This window comes from Odocoileus virginianus, chromosome 7 (genome assembly GCF_023699985.2).
Source record: "Odocoileus virginianus isolate 20LAN1187 ecotype Illinois chromosome 7, Ovbor_1.2, whole genome shotgun sequence".
NCBI lineage: Eukaryota > Metazoa > Chordata > Mammalia > Artiodactyla > Cervidae > Odocoileus > Odocoileus virginianus.
Genome location: NC_069680.1, coordinates 26,534,787 through 26,554,827, shown reverse-complemented (window position 1 = coordinate 26,554,827; position 20,041 = coordinate 26,534,787). Strand labels below are relative to the sequence as shown.

The 20,041-nt window shown below is 54.5% G+C and overlaps 1 protein-coding gene across 3 annotated transcripts in view; it reads left to right on the top strand.

The window, feature by feature from the left end:
• Positions 1 to 1,295: 1,295 nt before the first annotated feature.
• CTBP2 (C-terminal binding protein 2) overlaps positions 1,296 to 20,041 on the top strand; it is a 170,187-nt gene continuing 151,441 nt past the window's right edge. The window contains exons 1-2 of one of the 3 annotated variants that reach the window (XM_070470389.1): positions 1,296 to 1,714; positions 2,010 to 2,223. The gene's annotated coding sequence lies outside the window, so the exon portion shown is untranslated. Of the gene's footprint in view, positions 1,715 to 2,009; positions 2,224 to 2,447; positions 2,700 to 3,709; positions 3,917 to 20,041 lie in introns of those variants that run through there. The other 2 variants (XM_070470390.1, XM_070470392.1) reach the window with 2 other exon arrangements.

The following is a 20,041-nucleotide window of genomic DNA, read 5'->3' as shown; positions in this document are numbered from 1 at the left end:
CACTTTAGCGCACGCTGCGGGCCTGAGTAGGGGTTTTAAAAATGTTAATAGACCGAGAGGCCTAGAGCTGCGCTCTTGGGGAGGCAGAACAGGACCCCACGGTTCGGGGGCCTTTTCTCTGACCCCCAGGCCCCGGCTGGAATTGCCCCCGATTCGTAGGGCGTGGTGCACTCCCGGCTACGCGGGAAGCCGAACCCGGGGACTCGGCTCCAGGAACCGCTGCCCCGGAGGCCTGCAGAGGCCGGGCCTCACACCCCTCCCCACGCCTTTCCAGCTCAACATCTCAATCCACTTCGTAACATCTCAATATGGTTTTCAAACACATCGAGACGAAGGGCTCCGTCCAGCCCACACCGGGGGCCCTCGGAGGACGCGCGGCCGATCTCGGGGACGAGAGATGACAGTCGGTGGGCTTCTGGGTCGCAAGAAGAGCCCTCCCAGCCCGCATCGCGGAGTCCCTCCAGCAAACCGCGCTCCAACGCCGCGGGCCACGGGTGTGGGATGTAGCTGCAGCCGGCGCTCGGCCTGGATCCCAGGTTTGGTGTAGAGACACCAACCTCGGGGCCTCGGGACGGCGCGCGAGCCCAGGTCCCCGACTCTGGGGCGGGGCGGGGCGGGGTGGTGGTGGGGGAACCCAGCCGCAGAGCGCCTCCGTCCCGCGGGGCCCGGAGCTCCCACCCAAAGGCGAGGCTTTAAAAATAGCCCCAGCGAGATCCAGGCAACAGGAAGAACATTTTTTTTTTAATGTGTAAAAAATGTTTTGCTTCTCGTAGGGAACACAACCGCTGCGAGTTCCAGCACATCGGGCTCCCTCCGCGCGCACCCACAGCCATCCGCCGCCCCTCGGGCCAGGCACGGGCAAGCGTCTCCCGGATCCGGATTTGGGGAGCGCAAGTGCCCCCTGTGGCCGGCCCGCGCCTGACCCCGCGGGCCTAAGAAGGCAGAAGCGGCCGGCGGAGGGGCCCGGGAGGAAGTTGGAGCTGCGGGGCCGGGAAAGGGGCAGGTCGGCGCCGCGGGCCTGGCTGGGGGCCCGCCAGAGCCAGGGCCACCCTGGGGCGCCGCGCCAAGGCCCGCGCGCACTCGAGTCCCCCCACGTGGCCGGCCGCCCGGGGCCCCACGTGGAAGGGGCGGAGGAGGAAGGAGGGCGGCTGGAGGGCCGGGCTCCCGGCCGCAGCCGCCGGACCCCCCACCCCCGCCCCAACCCGGCCCGGCCCCTGTCCCCGAGGCCCCAGCGAGTCTCCAGGGCCTCCCGGGCGGGGCCAGGCCGGGGAGTGCCCGCCGCGCCCGGCCCCCTCGCCCGCCCGCCGCGCCCGTGTGCACTTTCGCGGAGCCACTAATCCCCGGAGAGAGCCGATTTGTAGTGAAGAGTAGCTGTAGGGGGCGAGGCCGGCCCATGTGGGGTTGTGTCATTGGTTTGCAAAGAGAGACCCCGCCTTTGCCCAAAAGAAAAAAAAAAAAAAAGGGAGCGAGGAGTGAGCGAGCAGCGACCCTCACCTCGCCTCCCGCCTCGCTCCTGCGCAGCCGGCGGCCACCGCGAGACGCGGCCGCGCCGCTTCTTCCCCTTTCCTTTTCTCTCCGTTTTCCTCCTCCTTCCCCGGAGGAGAAAACAAATAAAGAAGAGCAAATAGCCGGGAGGCGCTCAGCTTCCCGGACGCTCCCTTCCCCCGCCCCCTCACCCACCCCGATCCAAGTTGGAAGCAGCATCCTCTCGGGGGTGAGCGCGGCGCGGGGCGGGTGCGGGCCGGGGACCCCCAGCGCGGCCCCCTCCCGGCGGCCGGGCGGCCGGGACCGGGCTGGAGAGGATCGGGAGCCGGGTGGGCGGAGGAAGGGGGTGGGGTGGGTGGGGAAGTAGGAAGAGGCTCGGCGGCGAGGGGAGGAGGAGGAAGGGGAGGGGAGGGCTGGGGTGGGGAGCGGAGGGGAGGGGAGGGGAGGCCGGGAGGGGGAGGGGCGGGGAGCTGGAGAGATTAAGTTTTTGTGTGTGTGTCCCTGTGTGCGTGTGTCATTTTAAGGTGGCCCGGGAGCGGCCCAGAGGAGCCGGCGGCGGCCAGAGGAGCGAGGGACGGAGCCGGGAGCCATGCCGCGCTGACCCGGGGGGCCCGCACAGCCGCCGCCGCCGCCACCGCCGCCGGGTGGGGTGGAAGGGGCGGGAGCCGCCGCCGCTGCCGCCGCCGCCGCCTCCCGGGTGGGCGCCCTTCGCCGTGGACGCCGGCGGCCCGGGACGAGGTAAGGGGGGGGCCCGGGGGAGGGCTGGGGCCGCCGCCGCCCCCGCCTCACCTGCGGCCGCGGGCTGGGGGGCGCCGCGCCCGCGCCTCACTGCGCCACTGGGGGAGGAGGAGGGCGAAGGACACCGAGCCGGCATCCGAGGACATCTTTGGTCTGCGCCCCCCACCCCCCCGGCCCGGTGTCCCCGCTCGGCGCTCGGGGGGTGGGCGCAGGCCCGGGGGCTCCCTGCCTGCCGTCCCAAACACCCCCCCACCCCCCCGCCGCCGATCGCGCCCGCTGGCCGCTGTTTGCGCCAGGATTTTTGTTGTTGTGATGAGAGTTGATGAATGCGAAGTAGGCGGTCACCTTCCTTCCCATCAGGATTGGCAAAAAAAAAAAAAAAAACCCCGAGCGCGGCGGCGTCCGGAGGGCAGCGGCGGCGGCGGCGTCTCGGCGACGGTTTCCTAGGCGTCCCCGGCTCCCGTTCCCCGAGGCCGGTGGGTGCGCGCGCGCGCGGGGGCCGCCAGCGACCCAGGCCGAGCGCGCGGCGCGCCGCGCCGCGGGGACAATACGGCCCGATCCCCCGGGACCAGGAGTCCGAGCGCGTGGGGCCTGGGGCCTGCGGGGCGGGGGAGGGGAGCGGGGGGTCCGCTGGGAAAACGGGGCGCGCGCGGCTCCGGGCCCCCAGGGGAGCGGCCCCTGCTGGCAGGGGATCCCGCGCGGCGCCCCGGGAGCGCAAGTGAGAGACGGGAACGCAGGCGAAGTGGAACCCTTTTGTTTTGCCGGCCCCGCATTGTTGGCTCCTCCGGGCAGCCGGGCCACATCTGCTGCTGCCGCCGCCGCCACTGCCGCGCCGGGCTCGGCCCGCCAAAGTCGCAGCGGGGCGGGGGCCAGGGGCGAGCCGGGCGACGGGCGCGGGCGGGGGCCGAGCTGGCCGGGCATTTCCTCTGCCCGGCCGCGCTCCCGCCGGCACCACTTCCTCCTCGCCCGCCGCTGCCGCGGCCGCCGCGAACCCTGCCCGCCTGCCCGCCTCCCCCGCCTCCCCCGCCCTGGCCGCACTTTTCGGGTGGGGCGAACCCAAAAGAAAAAGTTTCACAGGAGGGGCTGGCGAGGGCGCGCCCCGGGCGGCGGGGACTCGGCGCGGCGCAGCGACAGCCGGGCAGCCGCGACCGCCTCTTCCTCCTTGTCCTCCGCGGCGCCGGACCGACCCGCGCGGCCGAGGGGAAGCGCCTTTCTTTCTCTGCCTGGCGCTCTTCCCAGCGCCCCGGGGCAAGTTGGACACGGGCGCGCGAGATCCGGGGCGCGCGGGGGGCCCTTCACCAGCTGGAGAGGCCCACGGCGTGGCCGGTCGTCTGCTGCCCACGCAGCGCCCGGGTGCTGGGAGGCCGCGGGCCCGGGAGCTCGGCGCGGTCACCGCCGGCCGCGTCGAGACACACGCGCACACACTCCCTCCGGTGGCTCGCTTTCCGCCGCCGCCGATGGTCACGGACAGCGAGTGTGAGTGCGCGCGCGAGTGTCTGTAGTGCTCCCAGCCCCCGGAATACTTTTCCCGGAGGCGGCCCAAGCAGCAGTTGGCTCCAAGGGTCCCCGTCCTTAGCATTTAACAAGTGAAAGGAATTTTTCATAGAAATCCCCGCTTGATCTGCGTCCTTGGTGGTGGAGGCTGCTGGCGGTGGCCTGCGTCGTCACGCCGGGCTCACTTGCTCTCTCCCGGGTAAACAGATTTTTCTGGATTTTTCCCCGTTTTTTTTTTTTTTTTTTCTTTCAAGACTGGAGATCGGGTTAAGTTCTTAGAGAGTCAGACGTGAGTGGCTCGAAGGGTAGACCAGAGAATTCTATTCTATAAATATGCATTGGGAATTTAAAATGCTAAGTGCCTTATTTGCAATTCTGTTGGATATTGTAGAGACTGGTATATTTTTATCTGACATGGATAATTTGGAGGGGACGTTTATTTTGGTTAGTTTACTAAGTGATTCTGCCTCCCGACTTTGGTGAAATAAATCAAACTCTCCTACTGCTCCTTCAAAGAAGACACTCTTCTCTGCTAGGTGCTTGGGTTCAAAGACAAGTTTAAAATTTACCTCGTGTTCAGTTTTTAACTGCTGTTCTGCTTCTACGGTTCTCAAAGTAGAACTTCAGTTTTCATGTGCTTAGGAGAATTCCACTGTTTTGATTTAAAAAAAAATTTTTTTTTCCCCTACATTTTTGATTTCAAAGAGTACTTCGTAGAGCAATTACAAAGTAATATTCAAAATGCTAATTAAACACTTTCAGTCAGAGCAGCATTCATATTGAAACAGGATTTCTTTTCTCTTTTTTAAGTACCAGGGACCCTACCCCAGAGTTGAAACACTAAATATCCTTTTGTCTAGCATCAGATCTCTGTGCGGCTCTGACACTCTCCTGTAAAAACCCTAGTGCCCTTTTTATTGCCCCCAAAAGAAAAGTTAATGAGATGGTAGATTTCAAGCAAAAAACCAGGCCCTCCTTCTTGCAAAATATGCTTCCAGTTGCCATTGAAGTTAGATGCTAGCTGTGAATGCACTTGCCTTTAATGAAACCAGTTTAATAGTTCACACTTGATCAAGTATAACAGGACCAAACAAAGGAAATAAGCCAGCATATTTCTGTAGAGCACTGAGGGGTTTAGTGCAAGTGTTGATGCTGGGTCACCCCCTCCCCCCACTCGGTCCCTGGTAGACGGGAGTGAGGGTTGAAGGCGAAGGGAATTTATGACCCTGATTGGTTTTCTGTGCCCAAGGGGTAGGGACCCCTGTTTGTCCCTGTAGAAAACAGTTATTAGAGGAAATTTCCGAATCTTGGGTTTGGAGCTTGTTTTGGACCTAAGTAGGTAGCTTTTGGTTTCTTTTTCCTGTTGATAAAGCAAGGTGGGGAAGATACAGCTAGGTTTGTTTTTGTCCTGTTTTCTGATGGTGCATTAATAACAGCTGGGTGGTGGGTGCTCTCTGTAGCTGTGTGGATTTGAGCTCAGCCCTGCTATTTAAGATTTCAGTTGGGATCTTTGAAACTGTCCCTTAACCGGGTGTTCTCCTGGGGGAGGGGCAAGGCGAATTACCATCTCTTAGTGATTTAAGCAACAGCAGCAGCAACAAGAGCAAACAACAACAACACTCCTTGTCCCTAAGAGGGTTTCTTTTCGGGGCTGGAATTGCAATTTATGTCTGGCACTTAGTCATTGAATAGGTGAAGAAATATTTGCAAAGTGTGCCTCTTTAAAAAAGTTTAAAAGTTTGGCTAATTAAAAACAAATACTACTAGCATTGTAAAAATACACCAGTGACATACTTTGTGAGATATTTTGGCCTTTTAAGACTCAGGGCACACCTGTTCCTGCAGAGTCGAGTTTGCTTTCCCTGGCATTGTTAATCTGGTCGTGTACACAAGATGAAACAGGAAAACTTGCTATCTGTATAATGATTAGCTAGCCATCAGTTACCCTTTCAGGGAATAATCAATACGTTTACTCTTGACTTGTAAAACTCCAGAAGGAAACCCTATTCATAAGTCTGAAAAGTGTTTTAATGAGAGACCAACAGCAACAACAACAAACAAAACTGCAAAATTAACCTGGAACTTTTTTAGTGTTGTGAGTGGCTAGCGACCAGGTAAAGGATGAGTGTGTACATAGTGTAACAGCGCGACATGCACACTGCAGCGGTGGGAAAGAATTTTATTACTGGGAACTGTTATACTCTGGCAAAGGGAGCTCAGGATGGTTCACACCACTGGAAATCCTTGAGGTTCAAAACCAAAAGGGTGGCCCCGCTGGGGTCTAACGCACCAAGCTATTTGCCAACAGTTCTCTGCATCATGAATCATTTTTGAAGGCAAAGTTATCCCCTTTGCACTTAACACTTTTCCCTAAATGGAAAAAATGTAAAGCGTTTACAGCAACCATAGAAGGGCCACCCCAGTTGTCATTTTTTACCACTGTCATTTCGGTATAGAAGGGCTGTCACCATAACGCCTGTGAGTACCAGCCTGGGTCCCTCTGTTAATGATCTTTCTCTTGGCGAAAAGCAGCAGTCCAAGTGTCTCATGTTCCTGATGCTGGCCACAAATATATGTTCGTATAGGACATGATTGGGAAGGGAAATTTATCTGTTCGGCAGAGCACAACTCTGGTAGTATTTCCACCGCCTGGCTGATAGTTCAATTGCATCGGGTGGAACACATTTTCATAGTAATTAAAAAAACAGGACTGCAGTTTGCTTGACCCTTCGAATAGATGTACTCATACTTAACACTGCGTATTGAAACACTGTGCCTTGTTCTCCAAGAAGGTTCCTGTGCGATTCGCTAGCTAAGGAATGCTTGTGTGGACTTCCCCTACTGCAGACTTTTAGCAGGCACGTGAAAATGCTGGAATGGATATGCTCTCAGAGGCTATACTGCCTGGGCAGTATCAGTTTTCTCCTTTCCAGCTGGTAAGCATGTCCTAATTTACGCTGCTACAGTTAAAGTTACAGTGTCCTGGGAAAGAAGGAAAAATATGAAACTCCCCACCCCACCACCCTCACTTAATCTTTTGAAGTTAATTTTTGTTCAAGTGTGTGTTTGATGGAATATGTATCAAAGACTCATGAAAGGGATTTTTTTTTTTTTAAACATACCTATCTCTGGGTTTGGAAAATTATACTTAATAATTGCTAAAAACTTCAGAACCATTCTTAAGGTGTTCAGCCTTTCTTTTGATCATGATTTAATGGACAGTAGTATCCAAATGCCATCAATGTGACTCTAATAACCTGAACAAATTAATGTCTCAGCTTCATGTGTAGTTTGCTCTTAGCATCATTATTAGTGTTTCCAGCCGAAATTACAGCTACACTTGGGCCTTCAGGACTGCACCAGTGAAAAGAAGGGCTTTGCACATTGTGCTATAAACCGGGATTCGCAGATGAATACAGAATGTACAATAGTGAGCGAGCCAGGCCATTGTTTGTGTGGAATGTTGACAATGGGAGCCAAGGGGCAGCTTCATTCTCTAACTGCTAGAGAACAGAAACTTCAGGAGCTGCAGACGGGTGGTGGGAACCAGACTTGCAGTCATCCTCATTGCCCAGCCGCTGGCCTCTTCCCTTTCCAGACTTTTTCTTAGAAGGTGGTCTTTTCTGGACTGCCGGGGAGCTTGGTGTGCTTTCTCTCCTCAGTGATTTACTTTTTTGGAGGCAAGATTCTGAAAGCAGATAACAGGGTTCTTCAAAGAAAGTGTACATGAAGCAAACTTTTTGTCTCCCTGGAATGCAATTTTCAGAAATCGTACTCAACCCTTACCAGAAATCGAGGCATCTGAAGCCACAGGAAGCAATGGTGTTTATTTTCAATATTTCCCTCACATTAAAGTCGTTTGGGGTTTGTCGGTGGTGTTAGGGAAAGTGCAGCGAAAATGATTATTTGTTGGATTTTCGTATTTTGCTGCGCAGCTGCTGCTATTTCTGGAAACATTCCTCTGAGTTGGATCTTCTTCCTCCATTCACCAAGCTTCCTGCTTGCACATGGGAGCTGAGGTTCCCAAGTGGGGCCAAAACTATTGCTACAGGGGTGGGCGCTCCTGTCAACCTTCTTTTTCGCCCCTCCCAGAACTGGGGTCAGTGTAGCCCTGGCTCCTTTTGAGGCCTGATTGATGCCTGTTTTGATTGGAGTGAGGTGCTTTGGTTACAACTTTGGGGGCCAGCTGACTTTCTACCTGTATGTAGTCTGGTTCCTCCTTGAGTGAATGTTTTAGAAATGATCTGCTTTAACTGTTTTCTGTAATGAAATGTAACAGATGGTTGCTTAAGGTTGGCTTAATATTCACAACATCAGCCATAAGACACTTGGGTTCTTACTCATGGATTCGTGTAGGGGATGCTTTTCCTTTCATGGAGAATTGTGACTTTGCTCCTGGGTAGTAATAGAGCCTTCATTATCCACAGGACCATCGGATGGTACTTAGGGGATGTTAATCCCGAATAGCTGTTGTTGCTTGAACTTGGTGGGCAGCCTGCCTTTGGGTGCTGTTCACTGAGAGTACAAACATGTCCTGGGATGGGGGGAGGTGGTGCTTTTCAACAGAACCCTGTGATTCTTAAAATCCTTTGGGTTTGTAAGGTAAAAAACCCAACAACAATGAAACTTTACATTGTTACTTTCCCTCCCTCTCAAAAGTGCTCAGAAAGATGCTTTTTGCATTAAAGTAAATCCTTAGTTATGACTTGAGGTGCTATTAATTGGCTTGAAGATTGGTTCCAAGTCATGGCCACTTTTCTGTGTCTCATCCCAGCCCAGGTTGTGGCAGAATCTTGGAAGGGCCTTTGAACAGAATGGGGAATGTGTGGGTCTCTCTGCAGTGCCCAGGCTGGCCACGGGGTTGTAAAGTCAGTCACTGCTCTGCTCCAGCCATGCCTGAAATCTGGCCTTCAGCACAGGACAAACAAAAACTTCATTATGGAGTCGTGGAATCCCAGGAAGTTTCTTTGGAAAGAACTGGAGACCGAGATAAACTGGAGATCCTCCGGCCTGATTCCCCAGGCATGGCAATTTAAAAAGTTTGATGGGTGAAAATGCCCTGCATCCAACCTGGAAGTGATTGTGTTGTTTGTAGCTGCCCCAGGTATGTGTCTGTGTAGGGGGAGGTGGCGGGGAGGGATGGATGGGGGGACGGGCGTAGGGGGCAGGAGGAGCTGCAGGTGAATTTCCTTGGCTGTCCTGGGTAGAGGACAGGAAGCCTTCTGTGCACCTTTCCTGCTGAAGGAACCCTGGCCGGGACTTGATTCTTTGGCTGATGGATGTGTTTAGTGCGGTTGGTCCAGAAGTGCAAACAAAGTCTGCTTGTTCAGGCCCAGGTGAGCCGCACACCCACTTGGATGGTGAGGAGCCTGTAGGGTGTCGCAGCTTCCGGGTCTACCCACCTGGAGGGCAGCCTGGGCCAGCAGCTAGCCAGGGGAGTGGGATGGGGAGGGGGATGGGCTCAGAGCTCTGCAAACCCTGTCCAGGGATGGTCGAGGGGACTGGAGTGGCCTCGCCTGGTCTCATGGGTGTGCTTTGCTGGGAGGGACAGAGGGCTAGTGAGACCAGGGAGGCCTTGCTGTGGGAGCGGCCAGGCCAGATGGGCTGCGTGGGCTCCTAGCACTGGCTGAACTTGACTGACCACTGGGCCCCCAGGCTGGGGCAGAGGCTTTTCAAACAGCAGAGACCCCCTGCCCAAGGGCGGCCCACGCTTGGAACGGAGGGGTAGGAATGCTGCGACTTTCCTGGTGGTGTGATAAATGTTTTGAAAAGTTTCTTCCCAGCCCCTCTTCAGACAGTGAACTGTGTGGGCTGCAATGCTGGCTGATTCCTCCAGCCGCCCCTTGGGGCCCAGTGTGGATGCCACGGTTTCTGCCCCTGTAACAGATACTGGGAGGACACAGCGTCATACCTGATTCCATTTCCTCAGTGCTTTGTGGTCGTGGGCTAGAAGTCACTCCAGGGGGGCAATCAGTAGAGTGTGTTTTCCCGTGCAGATAGCAATATGGACATATAAGTGCCTATAAGTAAAATCTCAGAATGTTTTTGATCTTAAGAACATTTCACAGTCATTAATCTTCACGACGCTCCTGCGGTCTAGGTAAATAGAGCAATTCCTATTTTATGCGAGGAAGAAATGTTGAATTGCCTCTGCCAAGTCATAAAGAGGCTGATCTCCAGCTCCTGTTTCCGTAGCTGGAGTTTGGGGGCCCCCGGGAACCCCATCGTCCCGCCCAGACTGACCGCAGGGCGACTTCCGGGCTCCTGCTCGACCTTGTGCTGCGGGGAGGGCAACGCTGGGGCCTGGGTGAAGGCCAACCCGCCCTACCTGGCCACGCGCTACCTGGAGGGGGCGTGGTCTGCAGCTGCCCCGCCCCGCCAGCTGGGGTGCTGGGCCCTGCTGGAAGGACGGGGTCTCCTGGCGTCTGGGGTTCGGGGCTTCTGGGACCCCAGCCCCGAAGGTGAGGTCCTCCTGACTCCCAGCGGCCCGCGGACCCGGCGGCTCCTTCCTTCCCCTCCAGACTGGCTTACCTGGAGGCTCCGCCTCCGAAGACCGCCTACCTGCGGCCTCTCCCGGGCGATCTTTCCCTTCCCCCCGGGGGGCCCTCGGCTATCTGGTGTACCTGCCACCCCCACCCCCACCCCATCCACAGCATGGCCCCCTACTCTGCCGGAAGCGCCCCTCCCCCGGCGCTTCGCCCTTTCACTTGTAGATAGGGAGCTGCTTCCCGCTGTGGGGCCGCTGTCGAGAGGTGGTGGAGATGGCCCTTCCCCCCCGCAGTGCCCACTTCCTCCTCCTCCTCCCTCCCCCAGCCCCGTGCGGAGTCCCTCCCCTTCGCGGCCGCCCACCCGTGGGCTGACCCGCGCCCTTCCCAGACCCCGTCTCCCCGGCCGGTACCTGGAAGGAGTCGGGAGAGGACGTACGACCCCGAGGTGGGCCCCGAACCCGCGAGCGAGGCTCGGAGCAGAAGCAGGTATTCCGCTCGACAGTGCCCCAGTGAACCCCGCCCCTCGCCCCCCCCGACGATCGCAGGCTCCGGGGACCTTAGAGCTGGAGTCCTGTGTGGTCCCGCCGGCCAGGGAGGTTCGTCCGTTGCACGATGGTGGCTCAGATCCAACGAGCTGGTAGACGGTCCCATGCCTGGCCGGCTCGGCACCCTGTCCTTGGGGCGGTGTTGAGGCCGCGGTTTCCGCCGCCACCTTCAAATCGGGGCTATTTCGCTTGAAACGCGCAGAGCGCGGTCGTAGCTCCGAGGGCTCCCGGGCCTTTGCAGGCTTCTCCAGGCTGGGAGCCGGATGGGCCATGTGACCAGAGGCTGCGGCCAGTAAGTGAAGAGCCGGCATGACTTTTCCTTTCTGCACCCCTCTTCTTGGAGGAGGGATTTCTCTGTGTTTGGCGCTCACTGGCCCCGCAGGCTTAACTTGGTACCCAAGTAGTGCTTGCAGGCAGTTTAAGTCGTTCTGGTTTTGTTATGATAACACTGCGGACTGCCCTTTATTGAGCCTCTTAGTATCTTTGTCACTGTCACTAAGACGCTTGGCCCCTGTTTGCATTGAACCTTCACAACAAGGTGGGTGAGGTGTTGGGAACAGGGCGCTCTCCCGCCCTCCAGGTGGCAGAGCTGGGACTTGAAGAAGCTCCTGGAGCCGAGGACCAGGCGGGAGTCCCTGGTGGAGGGGCTCTTCCCTGCTGCGCTGAGAGCACACGGGAGCTGAGCGTTCAGGCTTGCCCCACATCTGGCACTTTCTCCCCAGGGTTCAGATGGCTTCTCCGAAACAATGATCTTTCTCAGGCCCAGAGTTGCCTTCCAGATCACATGGGGCTATGAGAAGTCTGGCTTGTTTTAATTTCCGTCTTTGATTAGTGGTCTTTTGTTGGGATCTCACGATCTAATGCCAACGAAGGGTTTCTGATGGTTTCCTGGACCAGGCCTGTTTTAAATTCACTCCGCTTTCTGAGTTAATGAACAGCATGGCTGCTGAGCAGAAGCCTGAGGCTCAGTAGACCGGTGGTGGGGGGCATTGGGTGCAGCGGGGGAAGAGTTCTCCCTCTGGACCATAAACTCACTGTCCGGGCAAAGACCAGACACCAGAAGGACCCCGAGGGCTGGGCACAGTGCCTTTGGTCCGGCCTCTCCCAGGCAGAAGTGATGGTCACTGTTTCACCAATCAAAAAACAGGGGGCGGGGGTTAGGCCACTAGAGGGCTAGAAGCCAGCTCCACCTGGCTCTGGTTTCTCTGGTTGATTGAGGCTTCTTCTGGCTTTTGATTTGGGACTTGGGTGCCTTTGGGGGTGGCTTTGCTGTGCTCCCCATGTCCGACCCCTTCTGTCCTCCTGATCCCCTTTTGCCTTGTCTCTCTCTGGGGGATGTCGCTGAAGGGCAGCCCTCCCCCAAGCACGCATGTGTGTGCATGAGCACGCACACACTGGCCCTGAGATTATGTGGATAGCTTTCAGTGTTTGGGGTTTTTTGGTGGTAAAATTGGATTTAGTGGCCAGGTACCTTCTCTACCAGTAGGTAAGGGTCGGGTTTGCAAGTCTGTGGTCTGGGCGAGTGAGCTCAGAGCCTCCTTCCTGGTGGGTTTCCCTCTCTCGGCGGAGGGGTGGAGGTGGTTGGGGCGCTCTCCTCCCTCCCTCTGGCTGTTCCCTTTCCTGCTGGATTCATTATGCACGTCTTCCAGTGAGAGTGAGCCCCTGTGTTCATCGTGGGGGGAATCTGGGAGAAGAGACCAGGGCGATGGTGAGGATTTCACCTAATCGGAATGGTCTTGTTTGCACCACTCCTGTAAAAACTGGCCAGAAACTTGATTCTGCTGGGTAAACCTCCTTTGGGTTGCTGCCCTGCATTTGTGTTGGCCTTGGAAAGGAATTTGAATGAATGCTCCCGAACAAAAGGAGCAGCTTTCTTTTCACAGAGGCTATCAGAGAATTGAAAGGGAATGGCACAAAGTTGGGTGTGTCCTGAAATCTGGAGACTGGCCCTGCCTTGAGTGATTAACTCACCTGAAAGGCACCCAGAGCAGGTGATGTGGGATCACTCCGACTGACCTTGGCTTCCTTTAGGGTAAGGTCCCCACGAGATGGAGATTTTCCTGAAAAACAGGCTTTCCTTTAATTATGAGATTATCTTCCTGCCCTGCAACGCCTCTCTTCCTTTAGTTGAACACGTGTGTGCTTGCAGACACGTGTGTGCTTGGGAAATAGATCCCTGAATTCTTTGCTGATGCCCCAGGGCTCCAGTAGGGTATGCGGGGGGTGGTGGTCAGGGATGCTCAGGACTGCCTGTTTCAAAGTTGAGGTTCTGCCTGTTCCTGGAGGGTTATGGGCAGCTTGGGGTGGGTTCTTTATACCAATTTGTCTGGTTAGCCCCAGTGTGCTGGCTCAGCGCCAGCTTGGGTCACGATTATGCTCCATGATTCTCTCTAAGCCCCCCCATCCCCCCTGCAGTTTGCAAACAAGTTCTCCGTTCTGCTTTCCCCACGGGAAGGTGGGGGTGCGTGGCGGGCTGCAGCCGTGCGGGGATCAGCCTTGGGCCAACTCATCACCTCTTAGGCCTCTGCAGTGCTCAGTGGAGAAGCTGCTTCGTTAGGGTCGTTCAGCCTGCAGGGTGGATGTGGCTGGATCTTAGGGCAACTGAACAACCCAGGAAAGGTATGGTGGCTCTCAGTTTTGTCAGCCGGGGCCAGTCGAGAGCCAGATCTGTGGATGGCCCCACAGCATCTTTTGGGTCTTCAGGTGTGTCTTGTTGTCCTGCCCCGGCTTTAGGGACCCCTGGCTCCGCAGCAAGGCCCCCTGGGCTAGGCCCTCCAGCACAGCACAAGGAAATCAGATCACTTTCCACACGCCCGCGTTGGCGAGTACACCAGGTTTCCCAAGACCCAGTTTTTCTCCGCCTTGTGCAGAGTTATGTTTATTCTCCCCCTTCCTCCAAGATTTTTGCTGCGTTTTGCTCAAGGCTGAGTTTTTGGTTTTTTTTTTTTTTTTTCTTCCACACTCAAACATCCTTTCTTCTCATTTCTCAACTAAGCCTGGGATTTAGAATGTGGCTTCATCTGACAAAAGCCAGGAGATTTCAGAATTAACGTTGGAATTCTATCTGTAATGATGTCTTCCTGGGTATTTAAGGAGGGCTTTGAACAGTGGGTAATTTTTTTCCTTCCCTAAAACTGGCCAGACGTACTCCCCCAAGTAGTGGGCAGAGGAAGCGGCTCAGAGTGGTTTGAGTTTTCTTTGCGATAATTGTGAGCTTGCCTTATTTGAGTCCCCCGTGTCCCAGGGGCAGGAAGGCAGAGGGGTTGAGACTAACAGTTGTTTGGGTTGTGCTCTTGATGTGCGTCTCAGATGGCCCAGAGCATAGACGCCACTCACAGCTCAGCAGAACCACTTGAAATGTACGTTGCAAGTATAACTCTGGTTCCTGGAAAGGTTTCTCTGCAGGGGAGATTAAAGGATTTTTTCCTAATTTATTTCAACCTCTTGAGCAGCAGTGGGTGGGCTGAGGTCTTGGAGGGGGAATGACTGACGGTGGGAGTCGGGTCTGGGTGCCGTTGTTGGTGGAGAGCAGGGCAGGGTCAGGGCAGGGACTACTTTTTGACCATGCTCATAGCTGGGAGTTTTGCAACCTGGTGATTACTCGGCACATCCGGCTCCAGGCTTGGATCCAAAAGCTTTTCTCTGGGCCATCCCAGCAGCCCACTTTGGAACACTGGGCGGATCTCAGTGTTACCTGGGCACTTTCTCTGATGGCATGGGAGAGGTCCCAGCAAAAGGCCTCCTTTCCCAGGACTGAGGCTGGGCCGAGGGAGGAAGGGCCCTGCCTTCAAAGTTAACACCCATCCCCACCAGCAGGGGAGGAGGCATCAGATGTGACAGACTGTTCTAGAAAGCGTGGGGAAAAAGGAGGGATGACATGAGACCTGAGTGCATTCGGAATTTCCTGAGCCCTTGCAAAGAGCTGTGTTGCTCAATCTGAAGCAAGGGTAAGAATAGGGTGGGCTTCGAGAGTCTGATGAGGTAATAATATAAAGCACTTCAGTTCAGTTCAGTTGCTCAGTTACGTCCGACTCTTTGTGACCCCATGGACTGCAGCACGCCAGGCTTCCCTGTCCATCACCAACTCCGGAACTTACTCAAACTCAAGTCCACCTAGTTGGTGATGTCATCCAACCATCTCATCCTCTTCTGTCGTCCCCTTCCCCTCCTGCCTTCAATCTTGCCCAGCATCAGGGTCTTTTCCAAAGAGTTGGTTCTTCGCATCAGGTGGCCAAAGTATTGCAGTTTCAGCTTCAGCATCAGTCCTTCTAATGAATATTCAGGACTAACTTTCCTTTAGGATGGACTGGATGGATCTCCTTGCAGTCCAAGGGATTCTTGAGAGTCTTCTCCAATACCACAGTTCAAAAGCATCAATTCTTTGGCGCTCAGCTTTCTTTATAGTCCACCTCTCACATCCATATGTGACTACTGGAAAAACCCTAGCTTTGACTAGAAGGGTTTTTGTTAGCAAAGTAATGTCTCTGCGTTTTAATATGCTATCTAGGTTAGTCATAACTTTTCTTCCAAGGAGCAAGCATCTTTTAATTTCTTGGCTACAGTCACCATCTGCAGTGATTTTGGAGCCTCAAAAAATAAAGTCTGTCTCTGTTTCCGTTGTTTACCCATCTATTTGCCATGAAGTGATGGGACCGGATGCCATGATCTTAGTTTTCTGAATGTTGAGTTTTAAGCCAACTTTTTCACTCTCCTCTTTCACTTTCATCAAAAGGCTCTTTAGTGCTTCTCTTTCTGACATAAGAGTGGTGTCATCTGCATATCTGAAGTTATTGATATTTCTCCCGGCAGGCTTCATCCAGCCCGGCGTTTCTCATGATGTAGTCTACATATAAGTTAAATAGGCAGGGTGACAATAAACAGCTTTGACGTACTCCTTTCCCTATTTGGAACCAGTCTTTTGTTTCCTGTCCAGTTCTAACTGTAGCTTCTTGACCTGCATACAGATTTCTCAGGAGGCAGGTCAGGGGGTCTGGTATTCCCATCTCTGGAAGAATTTTCCAGTTTGTTGTGATCCACACAGTCAAAGGCTTTGATGTAGTCAATAAAGCAGAAGTAGATGTTTTTCTGGAACTCTCTCGCTTTTTCAGTGATCCAATGGATGTTGGTAATTTGATCTCTGGTTCCTCTACTTTTTCTAAATCCAGCTTTAACATCTGGAAGTTCATGGTTCATGTACTGTTGAAGCCTGGCTTGGAGAATTTTGAACATTACTTTGCTAGTGTGTGAGATGAGTGCAATTGTGCGGTAGTTTGAACATTCTTTGGGGTTGCCTTTTTTTGGGATTGGATTGAAAACTGACCTTTTTCAGTCCCATGGCCACTGCTGAGTTTTCCGAAATTGCTGGCATATTGTGTGCAGCACTTTCACAGCATCATCTTTCAGGATTTGAAATAGCTCATCTGGAATAAAGCACTTAGATCAGGCCTGATGTTGTTGTTATTGAGTTGCTAAGTCGTGTCTGCTTCTTTTGTGATCCCATGGACTATAGCCCACCAGGCTCCTCTGTCCATGGGATTCTCCTAGCAAGAATACTGGAGTGGGTTGCCATTTCCTTCTCCCAGCTACAGGCATGGTCAAAAAGTGGTCCCTTCACTGACCCCGTCCTGCTCTCCGCTAACAACAAGGCCCTGGGGATCTTCCAGACCAAAGGATCAAACCCAAGTCTCTTGCACTGGCAGGCGGATTCTTTACCACTGAGCCACCAGCGAAATCCAATTTGAATTTTTCACGAATCACCATCTACTTTACTTCCACACACATTTTGTCCTAATGCTCCCTGTGTATGTACGATCACTCAGTCGACTCTTTTGTGACCCATGGACTGTAGCCAGCCAGGCTCCTCTGTCCTTGGAGTTTTTTGAGCAAGGATACTGGAGTGGGTAGCCATTTTCTCTTCCAGGGGGATCTCCCTTTTCCAGGGGAATCTTCCCCACCCAGGGATGGAACCCGAATCTTTTGCATCTCCTGCATTGCAGGCAGATTCTTTACCACTGTGCCACCTTGTTAAATTCATAAATACAAAATAAACAGAGAAGTAAATTAGTTGCTCTTGCCGTGAGCAATTGATGCTTTTGAACTGTGGTGTTGGAGAAGACTCTCAGAGTCCCTTGGACTTCAGGGAGATCCCACCAGTCCTTCCTAAAGGAAATCAGTCCTGAATATTCAATGGAAGGACTGATGCTGAAGCTGAAACTGCAATAATTTGGCCACCTGATGTGAAGAACCGACTCATTGGAAAAGACCCTGATGCTGGGAAAGATTGAAGGCGGGAGAAGGGGACGACAGAGAATGAGATGGTTGGATGGCATCACCGATTCAATGGACATGAGTTTGTGTCAACTCCGGGAGTTGGTGATGGACAGGGAAGCCTGGCGTGCTGCAGTCCATGGGATCGCAAAAGTCACGACTGAGTGACTGAACTGAACTGAGGTGCTGTGTGCCCTGAGGAGTAGATTTCCTTGTTCATTCCTGGAAAGAGCTCAGGGAATCTTGATGGAGGTACTGGAAGGGGAGGGGTTGCCCTCGGGGGACATCCAAGAAGGCTCCTTGGGGCTTGATTGCTTTGGCTGTGCAGGGTAGGAGATGGGCTTGCTAGGCAAGATGGTGGGTGGGTCCTGTCCTAGGGGAATGCCTCCTCTAGGGGAGGGAGACTTGATCCTTTGCACCAAAGAGGTGGATGAGTTGCCCAGAGTCAGGGGAAGCCCCAGGTGAAGGGGGCGGGGCTCAGGAAGGAGTGTTTGGGGTGAGAGTTCCAGGTCCTGGTGCTCTTAAAAAAATACTGACCTGCAATGGGAATTTGCTGTGTGGCTCAGGAAACTCAAACAGGGGCTCTGTATCATCCTAGAGGGGTGGGGTGGGGTGGGAGATGGGAGGGAGGTTCAAAAGGGAGGGGTTGTATGTATACCTATGGCTGATTCATGCTGAGGTTTGACAGAAAACAGCAAAATTCTGTAAAGCAATTATCCTTCAGTAAAAAATAAATTAATAAAAAAATAAATAAAATTAAACTATCTACAAAGGAAAAAAAAAAATACCAATCTAAACAGGGCAGGGAGGGTCGGGGGGGGGAGGCTGGCTCGGGTAGGGAGCGATTCCTGGGACCTAAGCAATGAACTGAAAACTGTTCCGGAGGTTGTTTTTAGATGGTGGAATGTGACTTGGTATTAGGTCCCTCTGAGGGATGCCCAGTAAAATATTTGCTTTCTATTTAAGACCTACTTTCCCTTCCCAGAGAAGGAAGAACGAGTGGTTGGGTGCTGCTCCCCCTTTGCCCGAGCACAGGCGGCGCCCTGGACCAGGGGGGTCTGCTGGTGATGGTGCTCAGTCCCTCTCCCAGAGGAGGTAAAAGCTCAGCGGAGGAGCGCCTGACTGGCCACGTCCCTGGGGGGTTTGTCTGGGACAAGGCCCTCTCTCTGTCCCCTTCCCTGCATGCATCTGCCTTCATGTGCCCCCTTCCTGCTGTTGGAGTGGGAGCGTCCGAGCATCCGGAGTGCGGCAGCAGTGAACTCGCTTCCCAGAGAACCACGTGTTGGGCTTGTCTTCCTGGCACATGGTGGGCATTCGGTCAGCAGCAGCGTCGGTGACTGGCCTGGGTCCAGCTGGGTGTCCGGTGTGCCGTGGGTGTTCATGTGTCCCCATCTGGGCCCAGGAAATCATCTCCTCTCGGAGCAGTCGCCCACTCCTAGAAATGGGCTGGCTGCCCCCCTGGGGCCAGGCGCACATTGGGTGTGGACGTGACCGGTTACCCCCACCTCCAGCTGCCCCGCTGCTCCCAGCTGCCCCATTGGGTCAGGTCAGCGAGAAATGGTTGGGGGCGGGGGACTGGGGTTAGGTAACATGTCCTTCTGGAGTCTGTGGAAGAGACCGATCGTCACCTTCAGGGTGGCTGGTCATTTCATGGACCAGCAGTTTCTTCGGGCTTAATTCATACTGTTGAAAGAAACCTCACTTGTAAAACGAGATGATCCTTGCAAATGCCTTGGGAGCCAGCCAGTGGTGGAATGCAAGGGTATTTCAGGGGTCAGGGGCCAGAATGCCCTATTGCCACATTTGCAAATATGCACGGCAAGGAAGGCTGATGTAGGTGGGAAGGGTTCGAACATGAGCTGTTTGGTACTCTTGTTTGTGGTGGTGATGGAGGAAGAGGAAAGGAGTGGCAATATCTGCAGATTCGGTAGTTCTTAGGTAACACAGTGAGTGTCCTGCCCCGCCCCTCTGCACGCTGTGTCTCGCTTCATCTAGAACAGAGAGTTGGGATTGGGGTCTTCCTCTGGTGGCTCAGACTGTAAAGAATTCACCTGCAATGCAGGAAACCCAGGCTCGATCCCTGGGTCCAGAAGATCCCCTGGAGAAGAGAATGGCTTCCCACTCCAGTATTCTTGCCTGGAGAAGTCCAGAGACAGAGCAGCCTGACAGGCTACAGACCACGGGGTTGCAGAGAGTCGGACACAAGTGAGCGACTAAGCACACAAGCATGTGCACTTGCACACACGCGCACACACTCATCACACACACTCACACATACATACACACACACACACACACACACACACAGGAGTAGGGAGGGGTCTTCTGTGCACTGTTGTTATTGGAAGGGAGCAGGTGAGTTGGGCACACATTCAGTGGCAAGAAGCTGGCTGTGGGCTTGGTGGTTTTCACATGAGTGACTCACGGTCCCCGGGGAGGGCTGCTGGCTGCCCAGGTCCCCGGAGAGGGTGGCATCTGGAGCAGGTGGAGCCCCAGGGCAGTCAGTCTCCTGGGGCTCCACCTAAGGAACATCTGGACTGAGAACCGCCAGGAGGGGCTTCTCAACGCAGCCAGTCCGGAGCCTGCCAACTGTATGCAGACTGTCTTTCTTTAAAAACAAACCACACCCCCGACGCACACCCACACAACTTGAGTCTAGTTTTTGAACATTTGGCATGACGGATGATTGAAGGATTTTATATTTGAATACTCTTCCCCCATCTGAATGAATAGATCTCGAAGTGGAAATCTGGATTTCTGCCTGACCCAGTCTCATTTTTTTTTTTTTTTTTTTGGTTTAAGTGGGGGTTCTACCCCCTCAACCAGCACTCAGCATTCCGAGGGACTTGAGGGAAATTGTGTGTGTGTGTGTGTGTGTGTGTGTGTGTGTGTGCACGTGCGCACGCCCATTAAAAGGTGGAGCTGGGTCTGTTAGGATGCATTTGACATTTACTGTTTCTCTTGACCAGTCAGCAGTGCTCACGGGGAGGAGGCTGGTCTGAGCGTCATAGCCTAGTGGAAAGA